Source organism: Cryptomeria japonica, chromosome 2, assembly GCF_030272615.1.
Source record: "Cryptomeria japonica chromosome 2, Sugi_1.0, whole genome shotgun sequence".
Taxonomy (NCBI): domain Eukaryota; kingdom Viridiplantae; phylum Streptophyta; class Pinopsida; order Cupressales; family Cupressaceae; genus Cryptomeria; species Cryptomeria japonica.
Genome location: NC_081406.1, coordinates 22,052,727 through 22,066,859, shown reverse-complemented (window position 1 = coordinate 22,066,859; position 14,133 = coordinate 22,052,727).

Here is a 14,133-nt window from a genome sequence, read left to right as displayed (position 1 = left end):
CCCCCCATAAGAGAGGAAGGAGAAGTTAGCTGACCCCCCCTAATGACACATCCCGCACCCCCAAGAGAGCTCGCAACTACTGGAACTTACTCTCGGTGAAAGGTTTGGTGAATATGTCAGCAACCTGCTCTGCTATAGGACAATACTACAAATCAATGACCTGCTCCTGGATGAGCTCTCGGATATAGTGCATATGAATCTTGATGTGTTTGGTCTGCTGGTGCTGGACTGGGTTCTTCGAGATTGCAGTAGCATTCTGATTATCGCAATGTAGAACTGTCAATTGTGGAGTGGTGAAACCAAACTCTGTGAGAATCTGCTGGAGCCAAATGGTCTCAGTCGCTGCGTTAATAGTGCCTCGATACTCAGCCTCAGTCGAAGAGAGAGCAATAGCATGTTGCTTCTTGCTCTGCCAACAAATGGGGCCCGAACCAAGGTGAAAACTGTAACCAGAAGTAGACTTACGATCAACTAGATCGCCAGCCCAATCGGAATCTGTGTAACCAACCAAGCGAAGTCCTGTGCCTGCTGCATAGTGAATCCCATAGTGATGTGTACCCTGGATGTAATGAAGGATGCGTTTGGCGGCTTTCCAATGAAGCTCATGTGGATCCTGCATGAAGCGGGAAACCATGCCAACTGCAAATGAAATATCAGGGCATGTATGAGTCAAGTACATGAGACTACCCACAAGCTGACGATACAAAGTGGCATCAACTGGTGGAGAAGAAAACTGAGCCTCAAGCTTGACTCCTAAAAGAAAGGGAGTCGGGACAGGCTTACAATCAGCCATATGAAAGCATGCAAGTAGATCAAGAGCATACTTGGGCTGCGATAGTGTGATCCCGGAAGGTGATTGTGAAATCTCTATCCCGAGAAAGTAGTGCAAAAGACCCAAGTTAGTCATAGCAAATTTTTCATGCAAAGCAGATTTGACCCTGCTAATGATGGATGAAGTACTCCCTGTAATGATCAAGTCATCAACATAGAGCACAAGTATCAAGTGAGAGTCATCCTGTCGCAAAATGTAGACATTCGGATCAGAATGACACCTGGTGAACCCAACGAAGAGAAGAAAGGAATCCATCTTGGCGTACCAAGCCCTAGGGGCCTGCTTAAGGCCATAGAGAGATTTCCTTAGTCTGCAAACCAAGGAAGTATCCTGGATGAAACCCTGTGGCTGCTCCATATAAATCTCCTCATCAAGATCACCATGAAGAAAAGCACTTTTCACATCCATCTGATGTACAGCCCAACCATGAGCTGCAGCAATAGCAAGTGTCAAACGAATGGAGTTCATCTTGGCTACGGGGGCAAAGGTCTCAGTATAGTCAACACCTGCAACCTGCGAGAAACCCTTTGCAACAAGTCGAGCCTTATACTTATCCACACTACCATCTGCTGCAAACTTGGTCCGATAGATCCACTTACATCGAACCATCTTTCTCCCCTTAGGGAGATGGACTAAATCCCATGTGTTGTTCCTCATCAAGGAACTATACTCTTCCTCCATAGCTTGGTCCCACTCAGGAACCCCTGATGCTTCCCTAAATGTCTATGGATCAGAAGCGGTAGCAATGAATGCATGTGGAAGATCCTAATGTTGTGATCGAGTTCTCCGTGTATTCGAAGGATCCCCAACAAGAGAACCCGCGGACTCAAGTGTCTGTCGAGCCCAACGAGGCCTAGGTGGAGGTGGAGAACGAGGCTCCTCAACTGCAAGTGGACCCTGCGGAGGTGTAACCCTGTGAGTCGGAGTTGAGGGAGTCTCATCATCTGAATCACTAACATCAATATCCACAATGGAGGAAGGTGGAGGAGGTAGAGAGGCTAAGCTAGGAGATCTTTCCTCAAAGTGAACACTCCTCTCAATGAATACCTCATGTGTCTCTAGATCCATCAATCTATATGCCTTAACACCCTCAGGATATCCAACAAATATGCAAGGTCGACTCTGAGGTTCCAATGCCTTGCATTTCTGTGGAGGTATGCGAGCCCATGCTGGACACCCAAAGACTCTGAAATGTCTCACAATCGGTTTCCTACCAGCCCAAGCTTCAAAAGGAGTAATACCTTGCAAAGCTTTGTGAGGAACCCGATTCTGGATGTGTGTGGCACAACTGATAGCCTTTGCCCAAAAAGCGGGATCAAGAGAACGTGCATGTATCATACAGCTAGCCATTTCTTTGAGAGTTCTATTCTTGCGTTCTGCAACCCTGTTCTGCTGTGTAGTGTATGCTACAAAATGCTGAAGATCAATCCCCTCAAATGTACAAAAATCCTCAAGTCTCTTGTTCACATATTCCCTTCCATTATCTGTACGAAGAATCTTGACCACTTTCCTAGATTGCTTCTCCACACGAGTCTTGAAGTCCTGAAATCTGTCAAATACTTCACTCTTATGAATGAGACAGTAGACCCAAGTGAAGCAGGAGTAGTCATCAATGAAGGTAAGAACATAGCGGGCCTTACTGAATGAAGGTGCTGGAAATGGACCTGCTACATCACTGTGAACAAGTTGAAGAACTTCCAAAGCTCTCCAAGTTTTCCCTTTATCAAACTTCTCTTTGGGATGCTTGCCCATGGAACAACTTGAACATACACCCTCTGAAAAACTGATTCGAGGTAGACCTGTGACCATGTCTTTAGTGCTTAGTTGCTGAAGATAGCGGTAGTTGAGGTGACCAAACCGCTCATGCCATAGCTTACTTTCTGAATTTGAATGAGTAAGCAAGGCCCTAGAAGGTGAACTTGGCACAAAGTGGGAAAATGAATAAAGTCTTGAGTTGTCATTGACTTGTCCCACTGCTACCAAGGCATCATCATCAAGTTCCTTTACGACAACTGAATCTGGTGTAAACTCAACCTTTTTCCCATTCCCATAGTGAGTGATTTGGTAGATGGAGAGAAGGTTGGTAGACAAGTTAGGAACATAGAGAACATTTTCAAATGTTCCATCATCCATGTCAACTAAACCTTTCCCTTCAACCTCTACTTGTGTGTCATCACCTATGTAAATGTGAGGAACCTTAGATGGCTCCAATGAAGAAAACTGCTCCTTTGTAGAACCCATGTGATATGAGGCACCCGAGTCAAGTATGCATTGCTGTGAAGAACCTGTTGTAGCCACAAATGCTTGCCCTTTTCCCTTAGACTGTGAGGAAGAGGAAGGAGTTGAATCCTTCTTTGTGTAGGCGGATGGCAAGTTGATGTTGTTTTTCTTGAGAAGATTGGTTAACTCATCAACTTGCTTTGCATGGCATCGATGCTCATCATGACCATACTTTTTGCATTATGCACAAGTTGGTTTATCCTTCTTAGGTGGTGTCCCCTTCTTGGAAGAGGATGAAAAATCGCCTTGTGATGGAGAGGATGATTGTCCTTTTTCCTGGTGTGGCTTAGACTTGGATTGCTTCTTTTTCTTGTTGGAATCTTTGCCTTGACTTCCTTGATTTCCTTGATTTGCTACCAAAGCCTTGGACTTTGAAGACTTGAGAAACCCCATGTTCAACAACTTAGATTGTTCCAATATCAACATTTCTGTGAAAGCATCAAATGAAGGCATAACATAAGAACTCCCCACTGTTAAACGATGAGTTTGTAAGCTAGATACAAATGCTGCATATTCTGGTGCAAGCTTATCCAACAAGTTGAAGATCAACTGAGCATCCTTTTTGTCAATTCCACAATCCTTTAGCTTTGCTCTTAGCTCATTTGCTCTGGTTACATAATCTTGGATTGTATCAAAACTCTTGGGATCTAAGTTGGTGAGCTCATTGTCAATCTGATAGCCTTTGATTTCATCAACTTGTCCATACAATTTCTGAAACATATCCCAAGCCTCTTTAATTGTTTTACACTTCTCAATGTGAAAAATGAGGTCATCTGATACATACTTGCGTAAAGTTCCAAGAGCCATGCAATTCTTTGTGAGCCATTCTAATTGAGCAATTGGATCAGCCTTAGGATCAGGTGGTGTTGTTATTGTTCCATCTATGTAGTGTGTGAGACCCTTTTCCATTAGTTTACTCCATACTTTAATTTTCCATGATGCATAATTATGTGGAGTTAATGGTGGAAACTTAGTAGGACTCATTGCAACAAGAATGGAAAGAGCACAAAGAGAGGCACAATCACACAAGACACCCCCCCCAAATTCACTCAATCAAAGAACCCCCCCCCCCCAAATGTGATGATTTTGACACTTTATAAGTAGTGCGTATACAATGGGCCACTTGCAAAAAATGGCAAAGTGGACTTCTGATTTACAATTTTACAACTGCCTCAATAAGGCCAAAAGAGTCTCAAACTGATAATGCAAGAGATCTAACTAAGATCCAAGCAATTTACAAGTACCTAATAGGCCAAATAAGACCAATATCTGAAAGTACAATTTTCACTCAAAATCTTTGAAATATGATCATAGATTCTGAAAGTAGATGAAAAAATAAGCACTTTAAAAAAAATGACACCTAAAGAGGAGGTCGTATGAGCTCAAATGAGGCCTTTGAAGTTGCAGAATTGAGGATTGGACAGGTACAGCTGAGAGAATCCAAAAATTCTGAAAAAACTATGCACCAAAATTAGAAAATAACCACACCACTGCGAAGATCATGAAATTTTAGCCCATTTCAAAAAATATTGCACCAAAAAAGGAGCAAAAATGAGCAAGATATGGCCTTCCAAAGTTGGACTGCAAAACTGAAAAGCCCAATGGAGAGGGGTCAAAAAAATTTCAAAAAGTGCTGATGTGGCGCTGACGTCAGCAAGTCACTGTGTTAAATTTGATGGCCGTATGACCATCGCAAAAACTTCACCTCCCTGCTGACTGGGCGTCCGTACTGTATGGACTGCTAACTGTGTAGACGACTGTGCAGACCGTACAGATGACGTGGCACTGTACAGATGACTGCGTGGCTCTGTGATGTGGCACTGTATAGACGACTGCATGGCTCTATGACGTGGAACGATGATGTGGCGTGCAGGGATACGGTTTTCCTGCAGGCCAGTGGCCGCCTGCCACGTGGCAGACGCGGTTTCTGCCTTGTTTGATGGTCGCCGACGGAGGAAGCCGCCGAAGCAGAGGGGCCGGCGGTGGCCGGGAGTAGGGAGGACGGGAGTTGTCGGAGCTGGCGACGTGCAGAGACCGGCGGGTGGGGGAAACCGAGGCGACCGGCGGGGAATCCTGGGTGCTGGCGGGTACACGGTGCGGCGGCCGGCAGTGGGTCTCGGTGGCGGGCGAGGCGTTTCTCGACAGCAGCATGGGAAGACTCTACAATGGGAGGACGCGTCAGCAGCGGCGGCGGCGGGTACCAGCGGTCTGCGGTGGCGTCAACGGCAGGTACGACCCTGCAGTACCTGCAACTCGTGTACTGATTGCATGGGGGGTATGCGGACCCCTCAAAAAACACCTCTTTTTTTTTGCCTTTTTTTTTATTATTTTTTTTTATTTTTCAATTTTTTGAAATTTTTTTGAAAAAATAATTTTATTTTTTTTTAAATTTCGAAATCCGTACGATAATAGCCAAAATGGGGAAAAAAAATGTCTCACCAAAATAGGTTGACTTTATAGTCGAAATTTATGGAAACGGCCTCTTGGATTCAACGGTGATGTCCAAATTGTTGTATGACGCCCCCCAAAAATGAAGATCCCCAAATCCGAAAATAGAAGCCTTCCACGATGTCTCCAAAAACCGATCAATGAAGCCCCAATAGCTCTGATACCATGTAGGATTTTGCCAAGATCAAGGGCACAATGAAAAGCATAAAAGAGACAATAGAATGACAAGAACAAACTGTATTTTCATCAATATACAAATGATCAACTGGATTAACCAATACAATGAATAGAGGCCTGCTTATATAGGCAAGGCCATATGGATGTATGAGCACACAAATATGACATGTGGCTCAATGAGAAACAAGGGTAGGTAAGAAATACTAAGGGTAGGTAGGAGAAATAATATAATATTCCACAAGAGGTGGATGACCCACCGAATGTGGAGTGTAACAGCAAAATAAGACCACAAAAGGTGGAATTTCTCCTACAAGCTCTATCCCTAAGTGCACACTTCCCTAAGTGTCTCAAATCCAAACTACGAAGAGATGCATTATCCTAAGTTAACTTAAGTAAGTGTAATAATATCCATAATGAATATTTATTTACACCAACAGGAACAAAGCTTACAAAATTGAGTAATGCAAAATTTAAGAAAATAATAATTACACAATTTGAACTTTGTTGGAGGAAGAGGATGACACAATTTCCAAAAATGAAAGGAAATTGGAATTTTAAAATTAGGGCCAAGGGAATACTACTTAATTTTAAAATCAGAATCTTTAAAATCAGGGCAGATTATAATTAACCTCTTAATTTTAAAAAAAATCATGAAAATTTGAAATGTTGAATTTTGGAGGTATTTTCGATTCTAGAGGGATCAAAAATCGACAAAATCAACCAATCTTATGGATTTAGGCTATTAAATACAACCATAACAGTCTCCCAAAAAATCAAGAAAAAAGTCGAGGATCGTGGTGGGAATGCACATGATCTGGCCAACTTTTTTCAAAATTTTTAGGGATGAATATTATGATAATTTCAAAGCTAACCCCAAAAAATTGGCGAATTTTATGATTTCTAGATGGGCGAAATTAATGTTCAAATGTAAAAATAGGACCCTATTAAGAGTTTGAAGAAAAAGAGGAATTGAATTGCAAATTTGAAAAATGTCAAACCTAATGGATAGGGACACCTTAAAAAACATTTAGAAATCTGAATTGGAATGAAAATGATTGAAATTTGCACAAAATCCAATTAAATTTGAAAATTAGGGTTTTATGACCTAACCACTTAATTTTGAAATTTGAATTTTGGGAAAAAAGGAGGGAAATTGAAAATTTGAATTGTAGGAATGAAAACAAGTCTAAGAAAAATCAGAAAATTTAAAAATTCAATGGAAATCCAATTGTTGCACAAGTTCAAGATGATTTTTGAAAATTAGGGTTTTAAGAAGTAACTACTTAATTTTGTAAATTTGATTTGCAAATTGAATAAGACAATGAGGAAATTGAATTTGACAAACAAAACAATTTTCAGATCTAAGATAACCACAAACAATTTTTACAAATCACAAGTTCAATTTTAATTTTAGAAACTAGGGTTTTTAATGATTTAACCACTAAGTTTAAAGAAATTTGAAACTTGCAAATGAAAAATATGCAATTTTGTTCAAAGGAAAGCATGCAAGACGTCAGGTTCACTAAAATGTAATGGCATGAAAATATAATGGTGGGTGAAAAATGTGTGAATGAGAGATCAAGAGGAAAGCTACCCTTTCCCTCCAAGGAGAGATGAGAGTTTCACTATGAATTTCCCTTCAAACGCTTTTCACGCATTACATTCGAACAGGGGGGGGAATTCACTAGATTCAACCTCCAAAGAAGAAGATAAAATTCTAAATGAAATGAGAATGATAAGTTAATCCCCTCTCCTACTTGGAATGGAAAGGAATTGATTGAATTATGTATTAAGACTAAGTGCAAAAGTGACAAAGAACTGATAATAATTCAAGATCAAAGTGAGGAATGAATTTGTGCACCTGGATTTGGCAGTAATATGTCGAGACAAAGTCGCCTTGCGAATTTGAAGAAAAGTTGCCTGGACCATGGCGAAAGTGTACACGATCCTTCGAAAAATCCATGAAATGAAAAGGGTTTTTCCACCTTTGCAAATGAAGTCCAAATCCGAAATTAAAGTCGCGCACCTACAACCTACACATAGAAAAGAGAGGAAAATGGGTTGGGATCGAGGGTTTTCCTTCAGGTCAAACACTAGTTTTGGAATTAACCAAATGATGAAAGAGAGTACTTGCAAGTAAATGTAAATGAGAGACTGTAATGTAAATCACCTCAAGGGAGGTTGTAGATAGAATGTAGGTAGATTTTCTTGTGTGGAATTGAATGTTGGAATGAATCTCCTCTTCAATGGTTGAATCCTTGACTTGAATGCAACACCTAACTTTGAAGGGAGACTTGAGAATGCTCAATGCTAGAAAGGAATGCTTGAATTCTCTTGAATGCTTGATCTCATGTAAACTTCCCCCTCATCCAACCTATGAAAATGAGAGGACAAATGCAACTTATATACTTGTCAATTAGGGTTAATGAAACTGATTTTCATCAGGGGTCGACATCAGGGAAGTTTTCTTGCTCATTGCACAACCTTCTATGCAAACTCAGGAAAGGTCTTGCCCCAAAGTAGGCCACGCCCCTATCCTGCCCTTTTCTCCAAGGAAGAGTGCAAATAGGGTGGTGCAGAGGGCAAGGGAGAAGCAGTTTTTAGGGGTTGAGTAGTCTCTGGTCTCTGATCAGGCTAGGGGATTCGATTTTGCATGCGTGAGGACCCTAATGTGGTCGAAAATTGCTAGGTTCACAATTTTATGACACTACAAATGATATTATCAAAGTAATTTTCTTCTTAAAGTCCTACATGTACATGAAAGAGAAAACTTACGAGTGTTGTATGCCTAATTAGAGATAAATCTTTGAGCATTGTTGATATGAAATTTATCTTAATTTTCAAATTTTTAATTTTATAACAAGGACAAAGTTATAGTAAGCATCTGTAGGATTTTTTATTTTTTCGTATCTAATCTTTTGTATGCTTAAACATGCTTTTGTAATATTTTTATGGTCTCTTGTGAATGTTTGGAAAACATTGAAGTTGGATTTATTTTGTAACATTATGGTTGAGCTAGGAGATAATGCATAACTATCAATGTTTAAAAGCCAATGAGTATTTTTGTGAATTTGTGGTAATGCCTAGTATATAGTACTTGGATAATCTTCCATGCTCTTGTATGCATGTTGCATAGATATATTCTTGTGTTTTATCCATATATTTGATATAACTTCGAGTTATGTTTACCTCTTGGAATGAATGTGATGAAGAGGGAACTGAGACCTTGATTTTAGATAGTTAAGCAAATGTTGTTGCTTCTATCTTTATATTTGAGTTATATTCAAGCCTATGATATTGTTGCATTAGAGTTAGAATGTGGATGTATTATGCCACACCAATTCCATTACTCTTGCCAGTATCAGATTGCTAGTCTCCCTCGTGCTGGGTTGGGTATCTTTCGTGTCATGAAAGATTTCGGGGAAGTGTAACTACTTCGTGGTAGGGTGGAAACACGCTCCGACAATGTTCTCGACCATGATGTGCTCGACAGAGAGATGTTGGGAGTTCCTGTCATAGTGGTCTTCGTGTTTGTACATTATGATTTCTTTGTATTTGACCTTGCGGTCTATTGTAAGGTATGTGTTTCCTTATGTCTATCTTGATGTCAACTTATGTAATTTGACTTTATATTTTTAGATGATATTTCTTGTCTCTAACCTTGTATATCTAAACATGTGGCAATCGTCTATTCTTGATTTTGTGTATTTTGTTAATTATGTTATTTTAAAATTATGGTGTTCCTTACAAGAGGGCTTGGGTGACAATATATATCTTGCAAGATTTCTTTCCTTGAACATGTCAAACAACTCTTTTAATAAAACTCCTAGGTCATCTATGGATGGACTAGCTATTTTCAACTATAGGACTTCAACTTTCATTCTAAGGGTATGTCCAAGTCGAAATATTAAATGTGGATAAAGATACATTTGCTTAATCATTATTTCTATCCTTTCTTAAAAAATATCACAAACTACAGGTAGGAAGAGTAATATGGTACAAAAATATTACAAATAAGTTTTCTAGTCTTAGAGTTCACCTAAGGATATATGTCAACATTGACCTCTCCTAAATCCCTCTCAATTAAATCCAGTTAACTAGCCCTTGATTCATTGTGACTTGAAACAATCACCACATCAATAAATTGGATGTTTATTTCTATTACATATGGGATGGACACTTGATTAAGGACTCATTCATGTGGAAACCCCATCCTACCCGTATCCCATAGTTCCAAGCCCTTAGCTACCTCATCGCTTACTACATCTCAACCTCCTATGCACTCCTCCCTTGTTTCTATATCTCATTCTAATTCTAGTCATTCCCTTGCACCTCCTAAGGACCCTATAATGCCTAAATTGGACCACATCCTAACATCACCTAGTTCATCCCCTTCCACAATTAATTAAATGAAACTAAATATTTAATTAAACTATCCAAACATCTTCTTAGCAATGATTGAATAAATTTCAATCATTTATCAAAATTAATTGATCATTTTTCTCTTTCCTATGTAGTCCAACCTTAATTAAATAAATTCAAACATTTATTTAGCTAAATTCTCACTTCATTTCTCAATCTTCAAAAAAGTAAATTAATATAAATTGTTTATTTAATTCATTCTTTTCCCCAAAACCATTAGTTGGCTAAAATCAAATAGCTAGCTAATAAAACACTTGCACAATCCTAAACTTGATTTAGCCAAGTCAAACTTGCACATGCATGGCCCCATGCTTCACAAGTCTTCATCACATCTTTTCCACCCATTAAATAAAAAAAATACTAGCCCTTCCCAAAGCTCCAAAAAGAATATTTTGCCCCCCACCCTCATATTCTTCAATTTAGGATCACCATCCAAATCCCTTGGATTGTGGAACTCCTCTCATTCACCAATTACAAGGTGTTACTTGGAGGCTTCTCATGGCTCCAATTCTCTAAATCAATCTTCTTCGTTGATTTTCTAAACCATTCTCAACCCTTGATTAATCATCATCCCAATTTGTAAGTAGCTCATTTATTAGCTATTTTCATAAGAGCTTGGAATATGATTGTAGAGGAGGAAAATGGAACCACTACGAAGGGAGGTTGAACCCTACAAGGACTCAAAATCTAACTCTCCATTTTGAACAAACCTCAAGGTACCACAACCTCTGAGTTTGCTCAATTAGAAGAGAATTTTGTGTAATTGTGGTATACTAATAGATATAAACTTTAGACCACAAAGGCCAGAAACATAGGTTACAAGGACTGCCCGAACAACTCTATATACTCTCTGCCCAAGATGCACATGCAAGTCGAGGACGACAACTTGACATTCAAACGTCCTACACAGACAAGGTACAGAATTTCTAGGCTCTAGGCTCTAAAAGCTAATAGACGAAATAAATGGACAAAAAGACAAGGTTGACGAAGAGATACTCACAACGAGTCCTTGATATGAAGCCTCCAACCCAAGCAACGATGTCCTTCAATAAAACCTACACACATAAGACCAAGGCCAATATATTTGGGGTGTTTGTGTTTAGACATTTTCGACAGTCAAACCCACATTTTGGTGTTTTTATTACATCCCTCTTGTGCCCTAATATTTTGATAATGTTTTAATGCACTGATACATGATGTTCTATACTATTGAATGGTGATTCATAATGCAATGCAAATGATTTTGTTTCAAATCATTAAGTTTATATGAGTCGTTTTATCATGTTTGAACATGTTAGAGTTAATTATGAGATTCCAGACTATGTGGTTTTAACTTGGTGGATGTAGGGAATTCGACATCCTTTGAGAAGGGAGGGAAAGTATCATCAGGAATGGGAGGAAAATAGATGAAAGATCTAACGCTATTTGAAACCCTAAGCCTATAATTTTTAGACTTGTTATGTTGAGATAGGGTTTAGGTTGTGGTGTTGCAAACTAAGTACCTATTCTGGTTAACCCTAGATAGTCAATCTAATTGTTAGGGTTTTATAAAATTATTGTCTTGGACTCTGGCATCTTTTTAAATAAAACCTTAAATTAAAATTACTCAGATAAATAATTATGAATCCTTATTTAATTCTTTATGTCGATAAAAATAAATACATAAATGATTAAATGTATAAATAGAATGTGTGTGTATATGCGCGCACACACACATGTTTGTGCTAATTGATAATTAGCACACACACATACATATATATAATAATATAAGAATTTCATATTTTGTGTATACATAGTCCATTATGTATTTATTTAATTGTATTCCATGTATTGAATAGACCATACTTAAATATAAAAGATATGAATCATATTAAAACTACAGACCTTGTAACAAAGTGAATGAGCAATCATATAAATAAAGCGATATGTTGTCGGCTATAAGTTGACGTATTAGATTTAAACTGCATTTAAATAAAATTGAATTGGAGCCATCGCCTCCCTAGTATTAAGGGATCAGTTTAACTCATAATGAGAATAATGGAAATTTCAAAGAAATGAAATGAAATCTTCTTGAAATGCTTTGAAATGTACGTAACCGCTTGTTATTAATTGAAACTTGGGAAATTTGAAATCTGTATGTTATATACGGAAAGGAATTAGCTTTGGAAACACATGGTTCTGATAATATGAATTTGGGAGCTCTTAATTTTTCTCACAAAGAAAAGAAAGCATAAGCAGTTAAAAGCATAAGTAAGCAGAGACTAGCAAGGGAGGCTTTCATAATTGAACTAGAGAGTTCATATCCACCATTTGGAAGGCATGACTCTTGCTAGGTTACGTACCATTATCTATGCTTTGCTATGAAATTAAAGCTAATTTTAAACTATGTTGAGCAGTAATTGTATGAATTTTTTTCATTTACATAGTTGATAATACTTCTAATCTCATTTCAATGCTTGTTTCTTATTGTTAGTTATTAAACGAGCAGATAAGCAAAAACAAAACAACAGAAAAGAAAACACACAACGCAAGGTTTAACGTGGTTCACCACTAAGTGGTTACGTCTACCAGAAATGCAAGGAATAATCGTATTAACCAATATGAATTCTACAACATACATGACTGCACTCAGTCATTTATATAGACATCTCAGATATGAAATGAAGAATCTTATGGGAAAGACAAACAACCATGTGACCGTTGGGCTTCATATACCCAACAATCTCCCCCGTGAAGTCCAACTGGCATAGCCATGTAGTGAAACATTCCCTGCTTTTCCATCCTAATCTTACATTGCACCCAATCTGCAAGACTTTAACTTCGCAAACTCTTGTTTACGAACACTACAGATAAACTGTCTCCAAACTAGATCCGAGTCACAAACCTGATCTCCTATTACTTTACTTATTAATCAATAATGATCCCCTATGCTCCCCCATAACTGAAAAAACAGAAAAACAGGTTGTCCAAGCACGAGCCCTTCCATTTTATCATGACCTTGACTCACCATCTTCAAGGAATCACTACAAACATTCAGTAATGCCTTCAGACATTTCAATTACATCATCGCCACGTGTTCCTCCAAACCACTGCGAGTACAAAATTCATCGCCCAGTCCAACCAACAACATGTAGCGAGTCTCTTCATATTCTCACATCACAGGCTCCAATTTGCTCTATTGCGATGCTAGGATCAATATGTCTTCTCCATTGTCATTGAACTCTGACGAGGTTGTCGCTCTCTCAAAGGGCTCTGCCAACACAGCCTGCAGTAAAATACCTCCATCCTGATCATAAATATTATAATTAAGATTGTTCGCGTCATCTGATGATTTTTTGTTTTCGAAGGCCACAATAGCCTGAGATGTGGATAGCAAGAGAGCATCGAAGAGCTTGGCTTTGGAAGCCGCGGTGGCCTCCACGCCCCATGCCCGCATCACGTTTTTTAGTGCAGATTTGTCTACAGAAACATAAACCATGTCTCTTCCATCGTTTTCTCTACCACTTGGCGTCTCCTCTGTTATTTTTATTTCTTCCTTCATAGTTTGCTTCATTGGCTCGGTGTTCAAATTCATCACACGACTATGCAAATCATCCATTTTATCTGCCACAAAAACAAGTGCTTCTTGAGCGTCCGGTTCTCCTCCTCCAATGGCATTGGCGCTTCTTCTGCCTCCAACCATTCCTGATTCATCAAAACATTTGGATCTACCGCAAGGTCAAAAACTTCTTCCATGGTTGAATTTTCTTTTATGTGCGTCATCTCCACAACATTGTCGTTTGGACTCCCCTTCTGGTCCTCTTCCAACCAAAGAATCCCTTCAACCGACCACATGTCATCTGTGGCATTTGCAACAAGCTTTGCTTGCTTTGGGCCATCCGCAGGCATCCCATCACAATAAAACCCAACTCCTAGGTTTGAAGATGTGGGAGAGGAACCGGTTCGATAACCATACCCAGCACCAACGGGCTTCA